Genomic DNA, 6,000 nt, shown 5'->3' with positions numbered 1-6,000 from the left:
TCCATTTTGGCTAGATACTGTTGCCTCCTATAAGCTTTAGGATTTGGGTGGCTTGTCCTTTGTTCAAAAAGGAAACTGAGTCCAGTCGATTTGGCTCAGTGCTTGAGGGTCAACTCATTAACCTAGAGGTCATGGTTCGATTCCCGGTAGGGGCTGTGCCGGAGGCAGCCTGCTGATGATTGTCTCTCATCATTGATGTTTCTATCTCTCTCTCTTCCTCTCCCTTCCTCTCTCTGAAATCAATAAAAACATATTTAATAAAAACCCACAAAAATGAAAACTGGGACTTCTTACTAAAGGTAGAAGAATTAGAGGATGATTTCCCTGGCTGGTGTGGCTCAGTTGGTTGGAGCATTGTCCCGTACACGAAAAGGTTGTGGGTTCGATTCCTGGTCAGGGCACATATGCAGGTAGCAATCAATCAATGTTTCTCTCTCTCTCTCTTTCTTTCTTTTTCTTTCCCTCTCTCCCCCCAATCACCTCTCCTTAAAACCAATAAGCATGTTCTCAGGTGAGGGTTCATAAAAACAATAAAAAACAACAACCCTGCCATTTATGGAAAAAATATCCTCAGGTGAGGATTAACACCCCTCCCCACCAGCCCCAAACCCTGCCATTAAAAATACCCACACGGACAAAAATGAGGATGACTGAAAAAACGGGTGATGTTCCCACAATGCTGTTTTTAAATTGTCTGAATATTTTACCAAAACCATCTCACATGCCTATGGGGAAACATTGCATTCAAACAGTTCATTTCACAAGTGGGGAAACTGAGGCCCAGATGGGGAATAGAATTTCCCCAGGATGCTCATTTGGGAATTTAATCCAGTCATTGTCACACAGGGGTCCTTGTAAGAGGGAAGGAGGAGGGTCTGAGTGAGAGATGACATGATGGCAGAAGCAGAGGTGAGTGCCAGCTTTGAGGACAGAAGTAGGCCACAAGCCAAGGAATGTGGTCAGCCTTCGACGCCGTGAAGGCAAGGACATGGATTTCCCTTCGAGCCTCCAGAAGGAACAAGGTCTTTGATTTTAGCCCCATAAGACCCATTCCAAACTTTTGACATTCCAAACTCTAACAATAACTTTGTGTTGTGTTAAACCACTACAGTTGTGGCAATTGGTTACAGCAGCAACAGAAAATACGTGTGCCACTCAGTAAGTACTTGGCCAAAGATGAATGAGCGAAGAAGGCCTCCCAGGCACCCGAAAGTCATGAGAGAGTTCTGCTGGCCCCGGCACGCTGTCACTGCACACCACTCTACTGCTAGCACAGCCAGAGCGTGGTTACTCTCTCTATTTTTAGGTCTCTGTGTGTTGTCTTGTTTCCCTTCCTGCCACCACCTACCAGCTTCCCTCATCCTGTACTCTGCCTATTTCTTGGTCAAACTGGTTTGGTCTTTATGTATATGTATGTATATATATATATATATATATATATATATATATATATGAAACATATTGTTCTTTTCTCATATTTTGTGTGTATATATTCCATCTCTGCCATAATGTTTGTCCTAATCCTATCTGCTGAAATTCTAGGGTCTAATCTCACCCTTATTTCATCCCTTGATTCCCAGCTCAAGGAAGATTTTTTTTCTCTGTGTTGTAATTTCACATTATATGAGTTCAAGGCCTCATTTTCTCTCCTTGAATTTGCATTTCAACCCAAGACCCTTGCTTTCTGAGACCCACAGTACCTCCCTCCTCTGGTAGTTACATTGCCAGTTCATACTTGCTGGTTTGGTTTTCAGTTCCATTTTTGTTTTTTGGCCCGTGGGGATTTCCCCTTACACTCTTGTGAACTGAGTTACTCGTTTGAAGGAAAATCTTTTACCCAGAAGCTTCAGATGTTTTTGTAGTGAAGGGTACGATGTTTCAGGTTATCTAAATCTGCAATTGCCGGGAATAAACTGCCTTCCTTTTCTGTTTTGGTCTTTTCTCCACCTCCTAGCTCTGAATATTCAGAGTTTCTGTCCTTCATGTCCCACTCTAGTCCTTCCTGTCTCATGTGTCCTTCATCCCTGCAGTTTCAAATCCTTTTACTAGCCAGCTGACTTACTCTACAGGTTTCTATTTAAATTCACCCCAAATGGAAATCTGACAAATCAACCTGTTTTCTGTCTGGCCCACTGTGTTGGCGCCCAGCCACCTCAGCAATCACTCCCCAGCCCCTGCATTGGCTGCCCTAGGAGCTGATGCCCATATCTGACCCAATCAGCGGTGGTGTGAGCAGAAGTGGCCAGTCACATGGTACCAAAGACCTCTGCCCTTCCTTTAGAAGGGCCTGTGGGTGGGGCAGGCATCATGATTGATGTGTTCGCAATTCAGTGCAACTCAGTTGATTAATAGTGTTTGTTTGAGTTTCTGGGTTTTGTTTTGTTTGTTTGTTTTTGCCTAGAATCTTAACTTGGCTGATACGTTCACCCCTGGGATACATATTGTTTTCATACCTCAACACACCCATTCCTGCGATGTTCCTACTCTATAATTACTAAATAATTAGGAGAGGGTTTATCCTTTTAAGTAAGCTCATTGTCATCACTTTAAAACCTAACTTCATTTAAAAAAGAAACTGTAATTCCAGGGCTGGGGTCAGCCAACCTTTAAAAGCCCTGAGACTCATGTGATGGGATACAGCCAGTAAAACATAATGAAACTGCTCCATATGGACCAGTATCCTATCTAATAAAAGCCTAATATGCTAAGTGTCCAGTCGTCCAGTTGTCCATTCAACCAATCAAAGCGTAGTATGCTAATGATATGCTGAGGCCGCTGAACTGCTTGCTGTGACGTGCACTGACCACAAGGGGGCAGATGCTCCAACTGGTACGCTAGCCTGCTGCTGGAGTCCAGCCAATCAGGACTGAGTGAGATGGGCTGGGCATGCCGTGGAGCCCTCTCACAGTCCCTCCCCAACTGGAGAAATTCCTGCATCCCTCCTTGGCCCTGATCATGCACCAGTGGAGTCCCTTGGCCTGACCCACATCCTCTCACAATCTGGGACCCCTTGGGGGATGTCGGAGAGCCGGTTTCAGCCCCATCCCACAGGTCAGACCGAGGGACCCCACTGGTGCATGAATTCGTGCACCGGGCCTCTAGTGAATCATAAATAACAAAAGCCAGTGCAAAGCAATGCATATAGTATGCCATTATTTGAGTTACTAAAGTTTATGTAAATGCATATTTGAGTGTTTATTTGTAAATGCATCTTTTAAATAACACCTAAGAAATTGGGAATAGTGGTTGCCTGAGAGAGGACTTGGTTGGCTGAGGGACTTTACCTAGTATTGCCTTTGTAGAATTTATTTTATTTTATTTTATTTTTTAAATATATTTTATTGATTTTCCACAGAGAGGAAGGGAGAGAGATAGAGAGCTAGAAACATCGATGAGAGAGAAACATCGATCAGCTGCCTCCTGCACACCCCCCACTGGGGATGTGCCCGCAACCCAGGCACATGCCCTTGACCAGAATCGAACCTGGGACCTCTCAGTCCGCAGGCTGACGCTCCATCCACTGAGCCAAACCGGTTTCGGCGCCTTTGTAGAATTTAAAAAGAAAGAAAAAACAAAGGAAGGAAGGAAAAGAGGAGGAAGAGAGAGAAGTGTAATAAGAGTCACCAAGCCAAGGTGGGAAGATTTTGCTGAAGAGTAGCTCATCTTCAAATTTATCCCTCTCTATAGGAGAAGAGGTGAGGATTAAACTGGTTCCTCAAAGCTACCATCTCAGAAACCAATGACTTCCCACTGGCAGCATGCCCCACTTCTCACTTGAATTTGTACTTAAGTGGGAGGGGTATTTGGTTCTCAGTTCTGTATACTAAGCCTTGAAAAAAGGTTTGAGGTTATGAAATAGAATGTGGAGTCCAAACAAGACACCTTCCTGCTCCATGCCTTTAAGCCTTTGACTGTAAATCACAGTGACAAATACATTTTACATTGTGACTCAGTCAGTATTCACACTTCTATATATACTTGAGATAAAAATTTAAGAAACAACACATACTATGTGAGATCCACTCGGATATCTGGTAAAATTCCATTACAGTTTTTTTTTAATTGGCAGCCCTGCTGGTGTGGCTCAGTTGGTTGGACTTTGTCCTATGCACCCAAAGGCTGCTGGTTTGACTCCCAGTTAGGGCACATTCTTGGGTTGTGGGCTTAATCCTGGTAGGGAGCGTGCAGGAGGCAGCCAATCGATGTGCTCTCACATTGATGCTTCTCTCTCTCTCTCTCTCTCTCTCTCTCTCTCTCTCTCTCTTTCTCTCTCTCTCTCCCCTCCTTTCCTCTCTCTCTCAAAATCAATAAAAAATATTAGAAATAGTGGGAAAATTCCATGATGTTAATTTTTAGACCACAACCTGGTGTTGACATGCTTTGCTCATGAAGCCAGCTCCAGGATTACCTTTTGGAGACACCTGATTTGGCCATCTTCAAGGATGTCCTTTCACATCTGAACCAAAAAACTCCATCCAGCCTTGGAGATTCTTCCATTTGAGACTCGAACTGCCTTGGTCCCAACACTGTCACTGCTAAACAACAATGTTGTCTCCTCCCTTTGGCCCCCTCTAGCCCGATCCCTCTGCTAGTGGCCGGGAGATCCTCAGCTTGACATCGCTGAGCTCATTTAGAAAGAGTTCGTTCAAGAGATCTCTACTTCCTTCTTTATACTTTGTGATTACTAGTTCCTGCTAACACATTGCTTTTAAGAGAGAGGTACGGGGAAATTCATTGTAAAAGTAAAAATAGGAAACAATCTGAGTGTCTAATAACATCCACAGACTTATAACAGTTGTTTACAAAAGCAGGACAGCTTTCTATGAACTTTATCCCAAGGTCCTTATGGGACAATTTCCATGCTACATAATTAAATGATGAAACAAGGGGCAAAACATTGTGGATGGTATGCTCTCTGTTTGTATAAGAAGCAACACACGAATAAGGTGGTGTAGGCATAGAATATCCCTGGGCCCTAGCTGGTTTGACTCCGTGGATAGAATGTTGGCCTGCGGACTGAGGGTCCAGGGTTCGATGCAGGCTCCTCCCCAGCCCAGGCCCTGTTCAGACCGTGTGCAGGAGGCAACCAATAGATATGGTGCTCTCATATTGATATTTATTTCTTTCCCTCTTTCTTGCACTCTCTCTAAAAATCAATGGAAAAATATCCTTGGGTGAGGATTAAACAACAACAACAAAAAGAATATCCCTGGGAGACAAGTAAGAAAATAATGATAGTGTTGTCCCTGGAAACAGGAGGATTAGGGAACAGGAGTGGGGAGGAAGTTACTTTCCATGTTTACTTAAAAAAACAAACAACCTTTTGAATTGCTACCATTATTTTTTAATTTTTCCTTTTCATATCTCTGAACAAGATATGAAAATTATAACTTCACATTTGCATTAACCACAATGGGAACTTAAAAAAAATAACAGCTTGCCCTAGCTAGTTTGGCTCAGTGGACAGAGCGTCAGCCTGTGGACTAAAGGGTCCCAGGTTTGATTCCGGTCAAGGGCACATGCCTGGGTTGTGGGCTCAATCCCCAGTAGGGGGTGTGCAGGAGGCAGCCAATCAATGATCCACTCTCATCATTGATGTTTCTATCTCTCTTTCCCTCTCCCTTCCTCTCTGAAATCAATAAAAATATGTTAAAAAAATAACAGCTTTAGTGAGATATGATTCACAAACCATGAAATTCATCCTTTTGAAGTGTACACATCAGTGCTTTTTTTAGCATATCCGCAGAGTCACATAACCATTATCACTAATTTCAGAATAGCTTTTAAAAATGTTTTATTGATTTTTAGAGAGAGAAGAAGGGAGAGGGGTAGAGAGATAGAAACATCGATGAGATGGAAACATCATTGATCAACTGCCTTCTGCACGCTCCCTACTGAGGATGGAGTCTGAAACCTGGGCATGTGCCCTGCTGGGAATCGAACCCGTGACCTGTTGTTTCCTGGGTCGATGCTCAGTTACTGAGCCACACTGGCCAAGCT

Source organism: Myotis nattereri (assembly GCF_964212035.1).
Source record: "Myotis nattereri genome assembly, chromosome: 8".
In the NCBI taxonomy this organism is placed as follows: Eukaryota; Metazoa; Chordata; class Mammalia; order Chiroptera; family Vespertilionidae; genus Myotis; species Myotis nattereri.
The sequence above is the reverse complement of the archived record's forward strand: the minus strand, read 5'-3'. Positions refer to the sequence as shown.